Raw genomic sequence first — 24609 nt, 5'->3', positions numbered from 1 at the left:
AAAACCTTTCGACTTTTTGGGTGTTGATTGATCTGTCATTTGGATCAATAAAATTTCGTGAATTATTGACCCGATAATAGAAATAATTGGCTTGTTCTAACCCATTATATCTAAGATAAATAGATTTAATTTCACTAAATAAAAAGTTAAATTTGTAGTTAAAATTCTCCTACTCCCCTCCCTCCCCCATACGCTGCTGAATTAAGAATTCCTATATTTTAACCATATTACAATTCTAGAAAAACTTTTTTAAAATATCTTTAAATAAAAATTTATAAGAAAAACTATTTTAAAATATCTTAAATAAAAAACTAAATTTGTAGACAAAATTCTCCTAAAAATATCTTAAATATGCGGAATTAAGAATTCCTATATTTTACAAAAAAAAAATAGATTTGTAGGCAAAATTCTTCTAAAAATATCTTAAATATGCGGAATTAAGAATTACCACAAGAAAAATTAAATTATAGGCAAAATTCTCCTAAAAATATTTGAAATATGCGGAATTAAGAATTACCACAAAAAAAATTAAATTATAGGCAAAATTCTCCTAAAAATATCTTAAAAAATAACATAAAAACAATATTATACACCCCCCCCCCCCCTCCCTTCCCCTCGAGAATGGCAGTAACCAAATAATCGGAACCACATATTTTAATTATCTTTAAAAAAATGATATAATAATTTTTAAAAAACATTAAAAAAAGGATTGATTTATTTTTCATATTTTTTATTTATTATTATATTGAATTTGTTTTATAAATTATTATTTAATATTATTTATTCTTATATACCCACCAATGCTATAAATGGAAAAAAACACAAATTTAGAATTTGTAAATAAATTATAACCCTTATATATATTTTTTAATAATATTTTATTTTTTTGTTTTTAAATATTATTTGTACATGTTATTTTATTTTATAGGTATAAATTAAAATATAAATCATTTTTTTCTTTTAAGCTAAAGATATTTGATAAATAATCTTTCATTAACTCAACATTTTACTTCTTTATTTTTTTCATAGAATTTGATGTAAATATTAATTAATTTTTTTATTAAACATTTTTAAAAGGTGGTTTTTTAAATATTAATATCAGATAGCTGCAGAGTTACTTTGCATAGCCCGAATTTTTAAAATAGAAAAATTTCGTCCAGGATTCTATTTTCAAAAGAAAAAATTAGGCCTGGCAAGAATTTTTTTAAAAATATTTAGACATAGTCCGTGATTTATATACTCAGGGCCGGCCCGTCCCGTAATTTTTTAATGTTATTTTTGGTCTAACCACCATCTTTCAATTGTTTAAGTTGTTATTAATATTTCTATCTTCAATATCAACAAAGATTTTGCCTTATAATATATAAATACTTGTTGAACATATTTTGATTTGAATCATTTTTGAGGAATTCTTTTGAAATTTTATTATAAATAAACAATCTTTTAGCTAAATCTTTTATAGTTTTTTTTTAGAATCTTTGTAAAATTTTCTATTTTTTTAATATATTAAAAGATGTGGTTTTTTCTAAATAATTTTTTTAAAAGTATTTATATCTTTTTTATGTTATTTTATATGATCCTTTTAACGAAAATATTTTAATGTGACAATTGTTATTGTCCTAGTTTTATTGTAATTTTTATAATATTAATTCATTTGTTAATGTAAAATGTCAATCAGGAAGATTGAATGATAGAGAAAAAAAAGGATTTTATATTTATTATTTTTTTTCTCGGGAAAAATTTCTTACAAGATTATATTGTTTATGCTTTTAGAATAAATAAAGAATTTGTATTAAAGTTTCAGAATATTATTCAAATCCGTTTATCAATTTCAGAATATTATTTAGATCTATTTATCAATTTCAGAATATTATTCAGATCCGTTTATTCAGTTTTTTTTATTGTTGCCAGCTGACCAGGATCGAAAGAGTGGGTTGATTCGGTTTTAAAGTAAAACAAAATTTTTGTTGTATACATATTACATAAGAGAAATTTTGACAATGCAATGTACTACAAACTATACAAATACATGAGTTTAAGGATTTCTATACTTTTATATTTAACTTAAAAGGTGTAAGATAGAAAGTATGTAATGAATATTAGGCAGAAATATGGAAATAAGATCAGGAATTTAAGACAGTAATATTTGGTATATTATCTTATGTCTAGATGTATATGGTACATATAATCTTGATCATTATTTGGTATGCCTTAAAACTCATTGAATGGTGTTATAGGTATTCCGTCATAGGAAGCTGAAAGACCTCATGAACAGCAGGACAGAAAGGATTGTTAAATATTTAAATATGTGAAATTTATGAAAATATATATGGATATAGACTTTTGTAATAAAGTGTGTATTATTTAATTATGCATTTTGGGTTTGTAAAGGGATGAATATGTATGGGATAATTTATTATTAATTAAGGTTAATATATTGCATAGGTAACATATGATATATTTAACTATGAATTATTATTTATAATGTTAATATATTGTATAGGTAACATATGATATATTTAATTATGAATGAGAATTTGAAGGAATTGAAGTATGATGAAGTAAGAATAATATCTATAATGTTAGATGTGGATAGTTATTTTGATTTAGTGTCTGCATTTAGTGTATATATAAATTGGATAGGAATTTGTATGATACATTAGATGGTGTATAATATTTTTTTTTTCCAAATTATGAAATCTTTATATTTAATATATATATTTTTTTTTTAAATTATAAATTTTTATAAGAAGTTTTATTTGCAATTATTATATTATTTGTGTGGTATGCAATGATGTGAAGGGAAAATATTTTTACAGATAAGGTCAGCCCGTGTTGATGGGTATGCCTTGAAGTGAGAATATTGTTTAGTTTGCATACTGGGGAAAGTTTTTTTTTTGTAAATTTATGCTGCATAATACATTTTTTTAAATCTTTTTAATAATTTTATAACACATCACATTTTACTATTTAATTATGAACATATTTTTAAAGAAAAGACTCAAATTATTTTATATTGTGAAGGTATATTAAAAATTCTTTACATATATACCATATAGCCCATTATATTATCAATTTTTGTTACTTTGCATTCTACATTTTTGTGAATTTGTGCTAATTGTGATGACAGAGTTAGGTAGAAATTGTATATTTTTCTTAGGATACTGAGTAATTCCTAGATGGAAAATATTGTATTTTCTACATATTATATATTTGTTCCTTCATATATAATATTAAATGTATTTATATACGTATGTATTGTAATTTTATTTTTAATCTTTGTTCGGCCAAGTTTCGCAATTATTTTTAATACCTAAAGATGGATTTTTATATTCATTTTAGGAAATATTTATAAAGATGTAGCTTTGTTTTTTTTTCACATGATAGAATGAAAATTACATGTGTTGAAATTGCATTTCACACACAGACAATATGTTCACATTACATTATTATATGTAATATCATTATTTCTTAATTACCATGAATCATATCCAAATAATGTGTATTATAGCTCATATTTCCCAAATATCTTAAAATGAATGAAGTATTATGTTTTGCTGATATTACATTGTCCATATTAATGTTGCATAGATTATAAATGCAGATACCCCAATGTACAGGTCATTATTGATAATATGTGTTTTCGCGATTATATATTGAAAGGTATTGGCGATATTATATTATAAATCATTATAAGGGAAGACGATTCGACAAATTCCCTGAACGTCTTCAAGGCGTCTCGATACAATTCCAAAAGGTGATTCGATACAATTCAAAGAGGTGATTCGATACAACAACACCACAGAGAGAGGGACGCTGGGCTTGTGAAGGGTGGGCGTGTTGTAACTGTTGAAAAAAAGAAGAAATAAATTTAATATAATACATCAAATGTCAGTTATTTTCTGACAGGGGAATTAAGTTTTCCTTGGGGGAAGAAGAGGAGATGGAGATCACGGGGTGTGTTTCATTGTTTGGAAAAACCCGTAGTGGGAGATTGGGAGATATTGGATTTGATGTCAGCTGTGGACCTTTGGATGTCATCTGTGGACCTTTGAGAAATGAAGAATTGGATAATTATATTATATTATATTTTTCTACATATTTTATGTTAGATTGTTATGGTTTTATTGGAAATAAAGATAATTATGTTAAATATGGATCGTTGTTAATGGTCAATAGTATTTATTTAATATTATTAGAAAGAATTATTTTGGGTTGTTAAGTTATATAATTGAGAGTAAAGGGCATTTCTATTATATTTAAGGTAATTTTTTTATTATTCGTTATTTTTTAAAAATTTTTGAAACTTTTTGACATAAAAGTAAAACAATATTCATATTTTAAAGATGTTAAATTATAAATTCAATGAAGATGTTCCTTGAAAAATTGGCAATTATCATAATCAATATTTTTAAACATATTAGATTTTTTTGACGCTAATGGTTGTCTTTAAAATTTTTTGATGTAAATGGGATAAAATAAGTATTGCTAAAATGTTTAAATAAAACTTCAGTGAAGATGTACCCTAGTGACAATTATCATAATCGTTATTTTTAAAGTTTATAGAATTTTTTTGATGCAAATGGGTATAAATATAAGTTGTAACATGTTAAAAAAATTTCAGTGATAATATACTATAGATAAGTGACAATTATCATAATCGTTATTTTTTGTTATATAGCAATAACGATGGTAAGAAAAACGGTTTTAAGTTATAATTATTTTATTCTAAAACTTATAAAATGATACTAAAAATAAATATAAAATAAGGTATATATATATGTATTATAAAAAAAAACAATTTAAACGAAATATATATTTTTAAGGCTATAATAACAATTTAAGTTTAATAAAAAAGTCAATCAATCAACATTCCCCTTCTTCTGAAAAGCCTTCCCATAATCCATCTGAGCTATCATGGAAAATATGTCGTTCAAATGGTTGTTCATTTTGATTGTTCAAGTCGTTCATAAGTCACTGTAGTCGTTGGCTTGATTCTATCACGTTGGTTTGTTAATATCGTTTTGAGTACGTTGGCTTGTCGTCAAGCTCCGTCGTTATCATTGTCAATTTTACAAAATTGTTATTATCACCAATTGTAAAATTATCATTATTAAATAGGATTTCAGAATATATGAATAATTAGAGAATTGATCAAATTTGGATGTTAAAATAATAAAAGGATGATAAATCAACAAGATTGTTAGATAATATTTTTAGCGTTTTTATTTTTTATATGATATTTTTGGCGTTTTTATTTTTTATATGATATTTTTGGCGTTTTTATTTTTATTTTGCGTTTTAGTCTTTAATTTATTTTTACATGTTTTGGTATTTAATTTATTTTTACATGTTTTAGTATTTAATTTATTTTTACATGTTTTAATATACTAAGTTATATAATCTTTTAGATAAACAGAAAAGAATCAATATTATATTATGTATTTTTTTTTATAAAAGAATGGCAGAAAATTTGATAGAGGCGAACCCCCTCCAAAATCTACCCATACCGACCTAAAAAAATCCCGCGGCCTTCGGCTGCTGAATTTACAGACCTACGATGTTATAGTGATTTTATTTAAAAAATCTTATAATAAGCCATCATATATAACCATACAACATTATTCTATTTACAATCTTTCAAGCCTATTTAGGGAAAAAAAATTTTAAATTTTTTTAGGTGATAATCTACTTATATTTAAATAATGCAATCTTTTCATAATTTGGTTGATATTTATTCACTTTATTTTCATAAAATATATATAAGTGAATTAAATAAGATAGCATATTAATATTTCTATAAAAAAGATCTAAAATATTGTAAAAAATATAAGACGAGTAATTTTAAATAGGTATATTTAGCTTGATTCCACATATTTATATTACCTTTTAATTAATTAAAAAGATGTATTGTAAATAGAGTTATTATATAAAATATTAGAATAAAATGAGTTATAGTATATTTTTCATTGAAATTATAAAATGTTAAATTAAATTTATATTTAACGAACACACCTTGACGTCTAACTCCATTCATAAAATTATATAACTCATCTAATATTCCCATTGCCTTTTTCATTTCAATTTTGCATCCACAAACATGAGCAACTACTACATTTAGCCGATGTGCATGGCACCAAATATAGATGGCTTTTGGAGCCTCTTTCAATATTAAAGCCTGCATTCCTTTGTATACTCCTCTCATATACCCTGCACCATCCATACTTTGTCCAACCAAATAATCAAGAGGAAGACCAAGGTCATTAAACTTAGAAAAAACATGTTTCTTTATATATTCCCCACTGGTTTCTGATGTTGTAAAAACATGTATGACCCTTTATACAGGATGTGGATGCAGATCATCTTCTATATATCGTACAAGCAAAGCTATGCATTCTTTTTTAGACACATCATATGTTTCATTTAATATGATGCTATAGGCACGATTCTCTTTAATTTTTTGAATAATGCTTTTTGTTATTTTTATGTTAATAATTTCAGTTATTTCAGCAAATTTATATAAGGTCTCGAAATTTTATGCAATTTTTTGTTGTTAGCCATGTATGCACGTAAAGTTTGAACCGTTTTTGCCATTAATTTTATGAGGCACATAAAATTATTTTCATTCGAATTAGAACCCCAAAAGGCTATATTACATTTTATAAGGTACATAATGGCATCGATAATATTATGAACTATATTACTATTTTCCATGATTATATTATAGCAAATGATCTTGAATGCCCTTATTTGTAAGCCAAGTCATGTTTGCATATTCACAATCTTTATGAAGAGAAGATGCTTCGTGTCTTTCTAAGTCACGCTTAATGTTTTTCCAATTATTTACTCCAAGTTGAGTCTAAGAAGTATTGGACTTAGGGCCACCAAACATAATACAATATAGACAAAGACTTTGTCTAAAGTAGTATTATAAGATAGCTAATTTCTGGGGTTGAGGGAACCACTTTCTAAGGTTATTTTCATGCTCCTGTTTAAAAAGTAAAAAAAATAAATACTGCTATAGAAATAATGGATGGGTAAAAATTAATGAAAATTATATATTATTTAAAACCTCTTGTGAGTAACAGGATATTGAAATTTATTTGTACATGGCTGACATGGGCCTACAGCAATTATGAAATTAATCAAAATATTTGTCATCCTAAATAATATGAAGTGAAATGGGTCATTTGGTTCCTTCTTTTTGTATAGCTGAATAAGACTTGGACTTTGAATATTCTCATAATTTATTCCCTTCAAAAGTTATTATATAAATTTTATTTAAATTAAATACCTCATGCAAAGTAACGCCTCACTGAAACTGGGGATTGGATGAGGAGATAATACAAATTGTGAATCTTCAATAATGGAGATTTGCTATAAATAAAGAGTATAATTTGTTTACTTATGAAAAACTATATTTTAATAAAATTTTAGCCAAATGGTCATTTTATTCTTAGCTACATTATATATTTAAATTTCCTAATAATCATAATTTATTATCTTCAAAAGTTATATAATTCGTATTTAAATTAAATACCTCATCATGAAGTAAGCGCCTCACTGGAACTGGGGATTGGATGAGAAGATAATACAATTTGTGAATCTTCAACAATGGAGATTTGCTATAAATAAAGAATATAATTTGTTTACTTATGATATTTTTAATTAAATTTCAGTCAAATGGTCATTTAATTTTTAACTACATTATAATTAAGTTTTTAATAAATGTTGGAAATATTTGAATAACCTCATAATCATGATTTATTTCCTTCAAAAGTTATCATATAATTCGTATTTAAATTAAATACCTCATCATGCAATATAAGCGCCTCACTGGAACTGGATTGGATGAGGAGATAATACAATTTGTGAATCTTCAATAACTGAGATTTTCTATAGATAAAGAGGAGTTATAATTTGCTTCCTTAAGAAAAACTATATTTTTATTAAATTTTAGCCAAATGGTAATTTTTTTCTTAACTACATTATGATTAAGTTTTTAATAAATTTTTTAATTCTATAAGAAAACATGATTGAGAAAACAGGCATTAAAAATATTATCAAGTCCAACATAAAGTAATAAGGTTACAATGGCAAGACGATACAAGTGATAGGTACAGCACAAGTAAATGAAGAATAAAAAGGGAATTCACAAATTTTGAACGCGTTAATCATAAACATTAATAAAATGTCTTTGTTAGGAAGATCATGTTAAAACATTTTGAAAATATACTTGAAAGATTCATAGGCATAATAGATGCATATTAATATAAAACTGCGATCACATGAAGAAATCATAAAAGATATTATAATACTGTAAAAACAATAGTAATCTTATAAATAAAAATTAGTATAAATAAAACTGTGAAATTTATGATAAAAGTATATTATCTAAAGAAATTCTAATAGCTAAATAAACAATGATAATAATATAAACATACCTAATATAATATAACACATAATGTAAATAAAGGGGATGAAATTCACACAGATAATATTTTGAAATTAGTTGAATCCATTCATATTTTAAGGATAAAATTTATATTTAAAAAAAAGTAAAAGAACTTTGAAATCTTAATTCAATTAAAGATGAAAAGATTTAAATTTAAAAATTCTTAGAAATTAACATTACCTTACTTTTATTATTTTACTACATTATATTAACTTAATAAGTTTTTTAATACTTTGGTTTTAAATTATTATCATTAATTTACCTATTAAACATATTGTTAAATTGAACTTTATAAAGATATAGATATAAAAATAGTGTGATAAACAGTTAAAAAATATATTTAATAATAAAACATATAATTTACTATTCTATACCCTGCCTACTTTAATTTTATTTTAATATATTGGTAAAATTTTAAATAAAAAATCAGTTTCTATTAATTCACAAATATAAGGTATATTTTCAATAATATTTATTGTCTTTATTTACAATAATAAATTAAAAATATTACTTTACGGAAGTAAGATGTTATTATCTTTTTATGCAACTGGGTTTCAAGTCCATTTGTTATATTATATGGAATATCACAATTTAAGGATACCCAAATATTATTATCTCTTTTGATGGCTACCTTTGTAAATATCATATCAGCTGGCTTTACATGAGGATGTTTATGTTTATAATGTTCATGTATCTTGTCACTTCTTATTTTAGAAGTTTTACAATTAATATAATCACATTTCACTTTAAATAAGGTTCTGTTATTTGGCATCTAGAATAAAATAATTAATTATTTTTTACATATTATGTTTTTTATTATTCTTTGCTTGTTGTTATATGTTTTTAAGCATGACTAAAAAAATTGCCTCCAAAATTTATCCTGCTAAAAAAACCTATAAATTTATTAAAAAACATAATATAATATATTAACCTCTAAGAAAAGTACCAAATAGGAAATGTGTAAATATTAACTTGATAAAATGGTAAATGAAAATGGTTCACAAAGAAAGTTTATATTATTTATTAATTGAAAAATATCTTTACTTTAATTGACATTTGTCAGAAAATCAACGATAACCATCATAATCGTATCAATTAATGGATTTAAAAAGATTATAATTCAAATCAAAAATTACCCCCCAAAAATCATTACCTACCCCCAAAAAATCAATACTTCCAAAAATCAATACCTACCCCCAAAAATGCCAATATATTTTAGAGGCATTTGTCTCCTACCCTCCCCGGCCATGTAGACGCTGCGTCTGTACATCCATCTCTCTCTTCAGAAATTTAAACTTTATGCCCTTATTTTTTAATTTAAAAAGTATTTTGTAATAATAATTATTCATAAAAATGTTTTTAGTAAAAAATAATTTATTGAGCCTCAAATTTTTAGAAAAAGATCTCTTCATCACATCCTTGAGTATTATTCTAGGATGAAGACGCTTAGTTTTTATATGGCTTCGTGATACTTTTAATTGTCTTCAAATTTATAAGTCTCAATTGTTTTTATCGCATTTAGTAAGAGTTTTTTTTAATTTTTTTATTTTCTTTAATCTTTGTTTCATTGTTTTCTTTAATGTTTATTTCCTTTTTTTCTATAATCAGGAATATTTCAAATTTTATTATATAATTTATATCTCTATTAGTTTATAAGAATCTCTTTCATTTTGAATATTTGGTTTTAATTCAATATTTTTCAATTTTTCATTACTAAGAGATTTATAATTTCTTTTATTATAATGTGTTTCTTTATCATATTTATTGTCTAATTTATTTTTCTCATCATGGGATAGTCTCTACAATTACAATTTTCATAATATCTAAAATTATTATTGTTGCAATTTTTATTATTTAATATCATATCTTTTAACAAAGTTTCGTCCTAAGTTGTTTTTAAAATGCTCATTAGGTTTATAATCGTTATAATTTCTTTTGTTATAATTATTATTTCTATTATTATTATAATACCTATGTCACTAGTATTAATTTTTTTTTAGACGGAATTTTGTCAATATGAAATCTATAATGATCTGGGAATTGAATTAATGCGGCCTATTTACGTAATATTTTTTAATTGTGGCTAAGAATTTATCTTTAAGCAATTTAGTTAATTCCCACATTTGGTCATAATCCCAGAAATCAAAAATACGATAAATATCAATGGGCAGGTCATGAAGAAATTTAACTGTTAATTCATTATTAAGTAAATATTTTCTAAGGTTATCTAAGTATTCATATAATTATGACTGATTTATATTTAAATTTATTAAATTATTTTATTAAGTTATATTGGAATTTTATAATAATTCCTTTTTTTTTACTTGGATTTAGAATATTTTATAAATCGTCATTGGTTTTACTTTATAGAATTCACAACCTATTGTCTAACTATCATTTTGGTTCTTGTAAGTTCATATACCCAATTTTAGTAATCATTTCTATTTATAACAACTCGTATCCATGATAGATTCGTCTGGTTTGATATTAAGTTTAGTAATTCTCGTTCCCAGTTGAATCATCCATGTCATAATTTTGTGTGTGTATCATTTATCAAAATATGCACAATATATATGAGATTTTTTATATATCATTGTGAGTTATCATTCCGGGGCACCATGTTATATAACAATAACGATGGTGATAAAAACGGTTTTAAGTTATAATTATTTTATTCTAAAACTAAAAAATGATACTAAAAATAAATATAAAATAAGGTATATATATATATATATAAAACAATTTAAACGAAATATATTTTAAGGCTATAATAACAATTTAAGTTAAATAAAAAAGTCAATCAATCAACATTTTTAAAGTTTTTTGAATTTTTTAATGCAAATGGGTAAAAATATATATTGTAAACATGTTAAATTAAAGTTTCAAGAAGATGTAGCATATAAAAGTGAAAATTGTCATAATTGCTATTTTTAAAGTTTTTTTGAATTTTTTCGACCCAAATGGGTTAAAATATATTGTAAAAATGTCAAATTTAAATTTCATGAAGATGTAGGAAAGTGGCATTTCTCATAATCGTTATTTTTTAACATTTATGAAATTTTTTGACATAAAGGGTAAAAATAATATTTATATTGTAAAGATGTTAAATCATAAATTCAAAGTAGATGTTCATTGGAAAAATGACAATTATCATAATCGGTATTTTTAAAAATATTAGATTTTTTTTTGACTCTAATGGATAAAAGTATGTATTTTTAACATGTTAAATTAAAATTTCAATTAAGATGTAACATATATAAGTAACAATTGTCATAATCGTTATTTTTAAAAGTTTTTAATTTTTTTTGATGTAAAGGGCTAAAATAAATATTGCTAACATGTTTAAATAAAATATTAGTGAAGATGTGCCCTAGATTAGTGGCAATTGTTTTAATCGTTATTTTTGAAGTTTATTGAATTTTTTTGACAGAAATGGGTTAAAATAAGTATTGCTAATATGTTTAAATAAAACTTCAGTGAATATGTACCCTAGATAAGTGACAATTGTCATAATCGTTATTTTTGAAGCTTATTTAATTTATTTGACTAAAATTGGTATAAATATAGGTTGTAAACATGTTAAATTAAAATTTCAGTGAGGATGTACTATAGATAAGTGACAATTGCCATAATCATTATTTTTGAAGTTTATTTAATTTTTTTGACGCAAATGGGTATAAATATAAATATCAATATTTAAAAGTATATAGTCACAATATAAATTTACACAATATAAATCTAAAATTTTTATAAGATATAATAAATATTCCTAACAAAATATAATATCAACATTTAAAAATATATGGTCACGATATAAGTCTAATAATATTACAATTAAATAAATTAATCTTAATTTAATCATAATATACAAATTTATTTATTGGCCATTAAATAAAATTGTTTTGGCCAATTTCTGACGAATATTGATATTAGATTTTTACTTTGATTAACACCATAATGATAAAATCGGATTGCAAATAATGTTCAATTATTAATGTTATAAGAATTTGATAATGGGTGAATAGTGTTTCTTGATTAAGAATATGATCAATAAGTTCATCAAAAATATTTTGATTTACTTTAGAAAAAAATGATACAATCCTTTTGAAAATATATTTTAATTATTAACCCCTGATTGGTTTTTATTTTTATCAAATTATAAACATCACTATTTTTATGATTATGATTATCCATCATCGCTGTTATACAGGTATAACATGTTACTTTTTTTCAGATATTAATTTACGTATTATATACCCTGCTATATAGGTTGATACATTCTCAAGGTAGAGTGATATTGTCGAAATATTTGGAACAAATGTTAACAAATTTTCATAAAGATTAATATGGTTGTTTTTGTCAGTATTTTTCTGGAAATCTCTACATAGTATTATAGATTGGAATACAATTATCTGTTGTTAAGGCTTCCAGTTTTGCTACCAAGATGTCTTTTACGGCCGATCGTAATTAATGCAGAAAGATTATTGTTAAAACCTCCTCTGCTGCGTAAACAACTAAAAAATAGTTCAAGGTGATCTTGTGAGGTTTTGTAGGTTAAAACGTAACTAAAATATGAAAAGTAAAAAAAAATTAATAATAATTATGGTTAGTCTTAAGAGGTAAGAAAATATTTGAAAATAAATAAGAAAAATATATAAAATACTTGAGTTTGGGATTAGGTCCTAATAATAATTCATTCCCAATACCCAGAATACTTTTCATTGATATTATTAAGCCTATAATGCTGACTTTTCTATTTGATTCATATATATTTTCCATCTTCAAACTTTAAAGCTTTAAGAAATTTAGAGCTAATATTCTGATTTATACTATATGAAAACATATTATATATGTACATTTATTTCTATTTTAAGAGCTATTTAACTTGGCAAAAATTGTTCTTGCAATATATATTAGAAAATTTTGGGTTGGGCCAGGCATTAAATATATCTGATGATGACACATTTTAGTTCCATATTTCATAAGTAAATAAAACTCTTAATTTTTTAAGTTTTATAAAATTAAATGTAATTTATATGGAACCCAAAAAAGTGTGTCAGCGTCTGATTTGTTTGGATATTCTTATATGGAATCTTCATTTTAGATATATATAATTTAATACAGTAAATAATAAGATTGCTAACAAATTTGAATAAAAATTGTTGATATTGCTTACCTGCATATTATAAGCAAAGAATTTAAACTTATTTTAAAAGATATGACTATATTATTGTAATGAATGAAAATAAAAATAATGCTTTTTATAAAATAAAATGTTTGATCAATAAAATTATATAAGTAGTTAATTAATAAAAGTTATAATTTCGTTATATTGACAATTTATATCAAGGTAAGTTATAATATTTAAAAAAATATAATATTAGTAAATTACAATTATATAAAGTCATTAATTCTTGCTATTTTTTTTTATTGATTGAGATTCAAGTTTCCTAGGGAAAATAATAATTAAAAATATAACCATACTATTTATAAAAATGTTTACTTATATTATATTTGGAAGTAAAACAAATTATCATCTGTTAATGACATCTCCAGCTGATTTCAATTAATACATAAAAATGGTTCCCGTTCTAAATCGCTAAAAAAATTTCCATGCCTATTATCGTATTTGCCCAATATATAAACGTAGCGGAATGTAGAATTCCTATATTTTATCCCTAATACAAAATTTTGTAGAAAAACTTTTTTAAAATATCTTAAATTAAAAATTGAAAAAAAAACTTTTTTAAAATATCTTAAATAAAAAATTAATATATTAATTTTAAAAAAATTTTAACATTTAATTATCACCACTCAGCATTCTTTAGACTGTCAAAATTTAATAGCTGCTCAAACTTCTAATGCAAATCAAGGTATCCTTACAATAATTTTAACATTGATTAAAAGATTTAGCATTAGCCCCTCCATTTTCAAGTTTAGTTGCCCTAGCCATTACACATCAAGGTATTTTTAGTGTACTTTTATTAAAATTAACTTAAAATTATTAGCCCAAGTTTCAATAGCCCCTCAAACTTCTAATGCAAATCAAGGTATTTATATATATATCCGTACAATTAAGTTAAGGAGCTTACCACCAGAAAAGGTGAAAGCTTAAAAGAAAAAATTTAAGATACAAGATACTAGATACTTTAGAAAAATTTCAATAAGATATAAGATACAAAATACTTGTATTTTTTTTTAAAAAAAAGTATACAAGATACTTTTTTAAAAACTTTAAATAGTCAAAATCAAAATGTATAAAGCTTTATTTTCTTATCTATAATATAAATTTATAAAAAAATATTTAAAATAAATTGTAGAAAATAACAAATTTATTATAAAAGATAATGCGATATTCCATTTAATAATTATATAATTAGTAAATAATAATAAATCAGCATCATATATCAGCATTATTTTTTAATATTATTAATTTTTCAAATGATTTATCGTTCATTCTTTGACGAGGTCTATTAACCATATTAGCAAAGCTAAATAATCTTTCAACGGGGGCTGAGGAGGGTAATATTGTGTTATATTTAATAAATATTTCTTTTATATATTTATAACTATTTAACATATTTATACTCCGCCTGCCATCTTTCATATAATTTAGGACCTCTATTTCAATATCATTTATTGAATTATTAGAATTGGATGTGGTACTTTTAAGGCAAAAGTAATCATCATCTTCATCAATTGAAGATTTTGTTGAAGTATTAATTTCAATATTATTTTTAAAAACAATAAACTTCATGTAATAACAAATCCTGAAGGTATATTTTTTCTTTTTCACCATCAATCCAACGATTTTTAAAATAGGGATGAGGAATAGTTGCCAAAAATGCACTTTTAAAATTGTGCAATAGCTAATGGTTTGCAAAATTGTAGACTGGTTTGAATTAAATTTGTAATTTTTTTTAACGACATTTAAAATTGGAGCTGATTCTCCATAATAGCAGTTGATTTCACTCTGTATTTTGTCAATCGCTATAGCCAATGGGGCCATTATATTGCAATATTCTTCTAAATATTGAATTTCAATATCTCTTAATTTAGGAAATTCTAATTTTTGACATAATTTAAGAAGTTCGCCTTTAAATTTAATTAAACTATGAAGACTATCATACAAACTATTCCATCTATTGCAACAAGGTGTAACTAATTGTTTTCCTAAAACATTGATAAGTTTTGCAGTTTTAGGCCTATTATTTGCATTCCATAGCTTAGTACATTTAGCTATTGCAGGATGATGAATTTTAGAAATGTTAGGAGAATCCTAAATAGCTCTCTCGACATCTGTTGTAGCAATTAGACTTATCGTATGGCACAAACAACGAATGTGTTGAGGCAATGTTATTGAGGCTTCTTTAGACCCTTAAATAAATAATATTATTTGAATAAAAATTTTTACTAAATTTACAATATCATAATAAATTTTAAAGAAATATTAAATAAAACTTTCAATGATTTCGAATTCTATACATTCATCATCATTGATGTCAAAGTCATTCTCTACAGCTTCCATAGAATATCCAAACTCCTTGAAAGCTTTCTTAAAGTTAGAGCCGTAATCTGTAACAGTTGCTATAACTTTTTCATCAATACCAAAGTCACGATGAATTTCTTTATTATGATTATCTTGAAGTACTTCAAAAAATTTGCCATTAAGTATGCTTAGCTTAAATTTATTGTTATAATTTTCGGTTGAAGAATCATCAGAAGACGAAGATAAACATATTATTCTATTTTCTTCTTCCATAATTTAAAAATAGACAGATATAAAACGATTCAAATATGTAGTTCTAATTGTTAGCAAATTGCTATATGACGACCAACGTCATATATCAAAAATTATCTTAAAATATCTAAATCAGAGACCTGCAGAGGTACCATTTGCACGGCCCGGCCCGGTTTTAAATTTTTTAGGCCCGGCCCGGATATTTAAAAAAAAATTTTTTACGGCCCGGCCCGGATTTAAAAATTTAAGGCCCGGCCCGGATATTTTAAAAAAAATTTTTTACGGCCCGGCCCGGATTTAAAAATTTCAGGCCCGGCTCGGAATTTTTTAAAATTATATTCGACCTGGTATATACAAAAATTACCTATGAGGTATTTTACCATATTTTTCAACGAGTATTATCGCTTATTATTTAAAAAATACATGTAAAAAGCTAATATTTTGAGAATATTATATTGAATTTATAAAAATTATAAAACTGTTATTTATAAATGGATATATTGAGCATATACTATATTTTATATTGCATTTATAAAAATAAAACTAATATTCATAAAAATGGTAATAATATTTGTCATATACTATATTTTATATTACATTTAAAAAAAATAAAACTAATATTACGTGATACGTGATATATAGCGCTTTTGCCCTCTAGCGTTGAAGATTTAACAGAGCTACGCTAGGTTTTCCTCATTTCCATCTAATTGGAACAATTTAATTTGGGTATAAAAGTAAAAATATGAGGAGCCCTCCACATGTTTGTGGGCAAGCCGCACGTACATGTAGGCACAACATTTCGAAAAATGTTGCTTAAACCTTTATAGGCTTTAATTTAAAAGGCGTGGGACAAAGAAAAAGCCTATACCCAAAAATTACAGTATACTTTAATTACTTTAAAGGTGGGTGATGGCAGATTTTAAGCTTAATTTCTTTAGTGTAAGTTATAATTACTATCAATATTGAGATATAATGTTCATAGAATCTGTAAATAAATATGATTAAAATAAAATAATATTTACCGTTCTATCACTTCAAATTTTCCACCGGATGAAACCGCACCAATTTAAGTTTTCTTTCTAGATATAAAATTTTTAAAAATTATTATTATTATTCAAACTAATATTTAATTTATAAAAATGGAAAATATTTTGAGAATATAATATATTGTATTTAATTTACTATTTAATTTATAAAATAAAAATAAATCGCTATTTAAAAAAATGCATGTATAATAAATAGTATTTTGAAAATATAATCTAATTGCACAATACTAATATAATTTATTTTATAATATAAATTTTTAACAAAAGAAGATAATTGTATTATATAATATTGTAAAAAAAAATAATGAAAAATGTTGGATTAAAAACTTTCATGACTCAAGGCAAATATAATAAATGCAATAAATATTTGACAGTTTGCAAAGTAAAAAACCAGCATGATTGACGAAACCCTATACTCAAGAAAGATATTAAAATTCACAAATTATCATGAAGAAAGAGAAGCATATCTAGCTTTTCAGGTTGAAGATTACTTCTTATTTCTTCAAGAATTCTCCCAGTAGTGGAAAAATTCCGCTCACAGCTTGCACTTAAAGCAGGAATTGCCAATTTTGCTATAATTGGAAATTCGCTTTGATGAGCCGCCCACCACTCTAACAAATTATCCACCTTAAATGTTTTATCTATTATTTATGTAATTATAATATTCATCATCGGGTATTGACATATTACCAGAATTACCATCGCCCCATTTATCATAAAACGATTCAGTTTGTTTAACAACAGTCGTAATTTGACTGATGGTATTTCATTTACTCTGAGCCTCTTGTAATTTAATATAATCTTTTATATAGTTTTCCGTCATTTTGCGATCTGTCCCTGACTACATACGTAATTGCTTGAATTTGGGACATAGAAAAAGAGAAATAAAATGATACTTGTGTAAAACAAATTTTTCAATTTAAGTAAAATCAATTTTATTTCTCCTTTTCGCTTTGAAAGGTATTACAAACTTTAAGAAGTGATATTCCTTTATTTGATTGTTTTGGTAAAATATATTCTAAAAATTTAGATATGAATTATAAAAAAATATATTAATAATACTTGAATATTGGGGCTTATTTAAGATATTCCTTTATTTGATTGTTTTGGTTAAATATGTTGTAAAAATTTAGATATGAATTTTAAAAAAATATATTAATACTTTGAATAAATTTGCAGGAAATTAATAATTAGATCGATCTGCGGGTTGTTAGGTAGTGTTAACCATCACCCAATATTATATTAATCATAACTATGATATAATATAATCTTATAACCATTAACTCATAATGTAAAAATTAAAAAATATTAAGGCCCGGCCCGGGTTTAACAATCTTAGGCCCCGCCCGGCCCGGATATGTTTAAAAAAAATTTTTTTAGGCCCGGCCCGGGTATATTTAAAAAATTTAAAATACGCTGCAGGTCTCTGATCTAAATTTTGATTAAATTTTTCATTTAAATCTTAAAACATTATCATTTTAAATTTTAATACTATTTAAATTAACCAATATAAATTTTTTTTAAAGTATCTGTATCTTTTTGAATACAAAGTTGGTTAAGATACAAATACTTTTAAATAATATGTATCTTAGATACTGGATACAAGATTATATCTTTTATCTTTGATACAAATATCCACGATACTGCCCAACCCTGGCCCCTCCACCTTCAAGTTCAGTTGCCCTAGCCATTACACATCAAGGTATTTTTAGTATACTTTTATTAAAATTAACTTAAAATAATTAGCCCAAGTTTCAATAGCCCTTCAAACTTCTAATGCAAATCAAGGTATTTATATATATATATCCTTACAATAATTTTAACATTGATTTAAAGATTTACCATTTGGTAAAAATATATTTATAAATGGCTTTAGTTAAATACATATTGTCACATAATATTATAACCCTATATATTTAATATAGCATAGAGATTTTTAAAATTAATTTTAGGCATGCCCTTGAAATAATTTTAAAACATCTTTAAATGATAAGTTATTTATTTGTTTTTAAATATCTTGTTCTGTCTGATTTTTCCTATAATGTTGGAGCCCTTATTAATATATAATTTTTCTATTTAATAAGATCCTCAGTTTATAAATTCTCAAAAAGGAAAAAGACTTCTATTTTTTCAAAATTATTTATATAGGCATGATATCAAAAAAGTGATTGAGTTCATTATCATTGAAGAATAGTTGGTTGCAAGGCTTCATGCAAACTTGATGGAATCTACATAACCTCTGGTTTGCATGAACATCAGAATGAAATTGGTGTTTTTGAAAAGCTTAGGACATATCAAGTTTTAGAGGATGTTGTTGCTGAAAATCCTCTAGAAACTCGGCATAATATTTATGAAAAAGTTTTAAACAAATGATTTTTGGAAACCCCAAATATAAATTTATATATAGAGGCAATGCCCACATACATTTCAATAAAAAGTAAAATAGATAGATTATTACAAAAAAATCGGCCCACTTTGCCACAGTCCATGGATGATATAATTCTGTTGCCCGAATATATCACCACAAATAGGGGGGATATATTGGTATTTGGTACATCGAGCATGCTAAAAATCATTGAAACATGTGATAACGATACCATATATATGGATGGCACATTTTATGTTGTGCCAAGACTTTATTACCAACTATACACAATTCATGTCTTATATCGTGAGACTATGATACCTATAGTCTATGCCCTTCTTTCCGATAAAACCAGGGCCACCTATATAGAATTATTTCAAGTAATTCTAAGATTCTGTGGTGAAAATAATATTATGTTTAATCCTAGATACGGAGACTGATTATGAGGCTGCGGCAATATCAGCTTTAAGATTTGTTTTCCTTACAATCGTCATTAAAGGTTAATTTATTACATGTAATGTATTTATTATAAGTTTTTATAGGCTGTTTCTTTCATTTTTCCCAAGCAATATGGCGAAAATGTCAGGGATAGGGTTAACAAAAGAATATAGAGACAATACTACTGTCCACAAAGTAGTCAGACGTATGACTACTTTACCCTTTTGCCGGGAGGAAGATATTTCAGAAGTTAGGTCATCGTGTCTTGTCTTGCCATGTCACTTGAAAATACTTTGCTAATACAATTTATGCAATATATGGATTTGACATGGCTTTCCATTAACGCTTTATTTCCCCATAGCCTATGGACAAGGTATTAAAAATTTTAATGTGTATATACAAAATAAATTTATAATTAGATATCAAGTTAATGGTCCTAGGACAAACAACCATCTAGAGGGCTATCATCATAGCTTGAAGCGCAAAACACACTGCGCGCATCCTAATATTTATTCTTTAATAAATATTTTAAAAAGTCACCAACACTCGAGTGAGCTCAAATATATACAAATTAATAGCTGGTTGAATATAAGAAAAAATCGAAAATATATTCAACTTAATATTTTAATAGATAATTTATATTCCCTTTACGAACGGGATATGGATGTATTTATTTTTTTAGATAATATATCCTATTTAATCAAATTGTAATCTTAACTAGCGATTCTTATAAATATTTTCCCATTTATTATATTTTTATTTAAATAACCTTTTGTTTTATATTATATTAATATGAAGTATAAATCAAATAATTGTTTGCGTGCATATTATGAACTTTTTAGCAATAAAGTAGATATTTTTTATATTTAGATAAATGTGATATCGAGATTCAACAAATTTTTTAGCTTATTTCATAAATTTTCACAATAAAATTCTGACAAAATTGACGGGGAATGAGAATCCTTACTTTTATGATAGTTGATACCAGTTATTTCAAAATAATATCCAATTTATATTCTTTATAACCCACCTATCTCTTCAGGCCAGGTCCAATCCATTAAAACCAAGTAAATACTATGTTTTAAGTCAATATATATTTAAAAATATTACTGATCATATGCCTAATATTTAATATTAAAAAAATTCCCAAGCAAGGTCCAAGGCCATAATAATTTTGAAAAAAATTCACCAAGCCCAACTAACGATCATGAAAATTTTGGTAGTTGAGAGCTGTAATAAAATATTTATAAAATCATAATGTTAAAAATACAATCAATATCAGACTTTCATTGGCCTGCAAGCCCAGGCTTGCGAAAAAGTTGTTTAAAGCAAGCGGAATTTTCCCAAATATCCAAGGAAAGACATATTTAGTTAGAAAATCAAACTTTTGTGATTAAACTACCAATAGATATATAAACAGAATCTTATAAAATAAAAATTATATTTGAAAACCAAAATAAACTTAGGGATATGAAAGGTTAGGCATTTGAATATAATTTATGTAAATGATTATTAATATATGACTTACCTAAAAATCTAATTTTATCAAGAGCATCCGCAACATTTGATATAAGCTTATGAAGATATATCTAAAAAAAATATTATATAAAGAGTTAAATTTAATAATTTAATAATGTTTATTTCTATATCTTGATATAGAGAATTTATAATTATTTTCATCATTCTATCCACTTCTGCTTAAATAAATAAAATAAAACAATTATTTACGAAAATAAATAAATAAAGCATGACGTCACGATGACACTACGTAGCGATGACATGACGTCACGATGACCCTACGTCACGATGACCCTACGTCACGATGACCCTACGTCACGATGACACTACGTAGTGATGACATGACGTAACAACATCGTAAAATTATAATATAGATGTATACATTTATATTATAACTATAATACGAATATAAAATAGATAAAAAGATATAATCATATATCGCTATTTTGATACTCGCTATTGGGTTTAATAAGCGGATATTTGAATAAGATTTTGCATAGATGAATATATTTATGAAGTACAATAATCATGCCACTCTTGCTGCTGAATATCATTTTTTTGCTTTACCTTTTGAATAAATTAAGTGAGAGATATATGTTTTTCAATTGTTTCACTAGTTTCGTCATCGTTATAACTATTCACCATAATCTATGTTGTTAACAGTAGCGCGCTACATTTTTAAAAAAATATATCGGTACTTACTTTTACAAAAATAGTAGCTAACTAATAGAATATCTATAGCTAAAAAAGAGAGGAAGCTTGTGATTTAGAACCAACTCTGAAAATATTTAATACATAACTTATGATATTCGATTTATTTTTATGATAAAAAAATTTTTTGTTTATTATTATTTTTTAAAATAATTATGATCTTATCAGTGTATACCAGTGGCGTAGGCATGGGAGAAGGGGGTTGGGGGTTCAAACCCCCCCCCCCCTCCCTCTCCACACTCCCATAAAAATAGATTTTTTTAAAAATTGACTCAAAGAATCAAAAAAAAGAAACTAAAAAGATTTTGTCCCATTAGATTCATTGAAAGACAAGAGTCGGCAACTCTTTATTGAAATGTTTTTGTTCCCTGCCAAATATCAAAACATTATTAATTATTTTAGCCATCAAATTTTTTCGTAAATTGAATTCCTAATTATAACATTTATATAATTTTTGTATTAACTCTTAAAAATTATGCAATTAATACTATATGCTAAAGTATTTTTATTTTTATATAATAAATAAAATCTATAATACTCTCTAAAATTTTATTATGTGCAAATATTTCAGATAATTTTAACATAATCTAAGATATAAGAAATTGAGTGTTCATAAAAAATGGGATATTAGGGCCAAAGCCTACTAAAAAACATTTAAACCCTCCCCCTCCCCATAAGAAAATCCTGGCTACACTACTTTGACTAAAAAAATTAATTTATGAAGTTAAACCCTATATTGTACTAATAAAAAATTAAATAAAAGAGTAGGAAAATAGAATTATAATCATTTACTATTAGAGGATTATTATTTTTGAGTATTGGCCATTTGCAGCTTAAAGTTCAAGTATGAGCCAATTATCAGAATAATACTATTTCTGAAAAGTAACAATAATTTGTTAAAAAAATATTAGACTATAATTATAGGGAAAGGGTATCAAATATATTCATTTTACACATAAATTTATCACAGTACCCCCCCCCCCCTTCACTCATGAGAAAATCATGACTACGCCACTGGTGTATACATGAGAGAAAAAAAAATACCCCCTACCCTATCCCCGCATGCTATAGAATATTTGATTTTTAAAATTTTGGAGGTTATATAAAGGAACAAAATTGGTCATTTGATATTATTTTAGATCCAGGGAAAGGGGGAAAGTAGTAGTTTATCATATAATAAACGATCTCTTGTTAAATGGTTTAATATTTGAAATTTAGGATTATGATTGATAGGGAAGAAGTGTATCTGGGGATACTGTTAAAAAGAATGAATAATGATTACATTTTGGATATAATTTAAAAAAAACTTGACTTACTCTTTGTAATATTCTGTCCAATCTACTATAATGATACTGGATTAATGATATCAAGCTTAAGATAAAATGATCATGACTGACCAATGATGCAATGGATAAATCAAGCTACACACATCCTGTCAAATTAAATGATAATCAACAGCACAATGACAACTATTACGTATGGTTAAGAAAAAAATGGGTAGCTACGGCTCAATGAAAATTATGTATGGTCAAGAAAAAATATGTAACTTCCTGAAACAGAAAGAAGAAAATTTAATAAAAATAAATAATAATAATTTTTATATTTCTTTTTGATCATTTATTAGAATTTAATATGGACAATATTTTTTCGAGATATGATTAATGTTTTTTTTCGAGTCATGTGATTCTTTTGTTTATGAAAAAGATTATTAAATGTTATGAAATTTTATACGATGGAATCTTGAGAATATTATTATGATTGCATTTGTTTTGACAATATAGAAAATATACAATTTGGAATTTATGATAATTATTTAATGCTTCGATTATATATATAATAGATGTAATTATTTTTTAAATTTTATGACAATTTTAATTTTAAAATTCTTTAAATCAAATATATTTTTAGCCGTCTAAAAATTCTGCTAGACCAAGTTTTTTTAGCCAAAAACGATCACTCTGGCTTTTCGGAGATTCTTAAAAAGTTAGAGGCTCGAATTTGGAAGAAATTAATATAAATTAAAACGCCCTAATGTTAACGGATTTTCTTCGGCAAGCACCTGAAGATTGAGCCGAGTTCGCCTGTATTTAGCCATTACCCAATTATGGCAATTACATAAACCATATAAAAAGTGTAAATTATATATTTTGACTTCAGAATAGGTAGGACAAAAAGACGCTTGTTTATAACCCCACCCCCTTCTCCCATAAATAAAAACGATTCAAAAGTATTCTACATTCAATACCGAATTTAGGAACTAATGTTGATACATTTCTAAAATTAGGGAAAAAATTTACGTGTTTAAAAAATAGCGATAAAATTAAACAAATCCTAC

At 24.7% G+C, this 24609-nt stretch overlaps 2 long non-coding RNA genes across 4 annotated transcripts in view; both read left to right on the top strand.

The window, feature by feature from the left end:
• Positions 1 to 23865, top strand: part of LOC135930986 (uncharacterized) — a 51082-nt gene extending 27217 nt beyond the window's left edge. Inside the window, exons 2-3 of one of the 3 annotated variants that reach the window (XR_010572903.1) lie at positions 21792 to 21920; positions 23646 to 23865. This is a non-coding gene — a long non-coding RNA (uncharacterized LOC135930986). Of the gene's footprint in view, positions 1 to 21791; positions 21940 to 23492; positions 23595 to 23645 lie in introns of those variants that run through there. The other 2 variants (XR_010572901.1, XR_010572902.1) reach the window with 2 other exon arrangements.
• LOC135922242 (uncharacterized) lies at positions 1920 to 2368 on the top strand. The gene is made up of 2 exons (XR_010570807.1): positions 1920 to 1950; positions 2238 to 2368. It is a non-coding gene; the product is annotated as an uncharacterized LOC135922242 (long non-coding RNA).
• Positions 23866 to 24609: the final 744 nt, after the last annotated feature.

The sequence above is a fragment of the Gordionus sp. m RMFG-2023 genome, chromosome 1 (assembly GCF_954871325.1).
Source record: "Gordionus sp. m RMFG-2023 chromosome 1, tfGorSpeb1-WG-v2, whole genome shotgun sequence".
NCBI classification, from domain to species: Eukaryota; Metazoa; Nematomorpha; class Gordioida; order Chordodea; family Parachordodidae; genus Gordionus; species Gordionus sp. m RMFG-2023.
The sequence above is the reverse complement of the archived record's forward strand: the minus strand, read 5'-3'. Positions and strand labels throughout refer to the sequence as shown.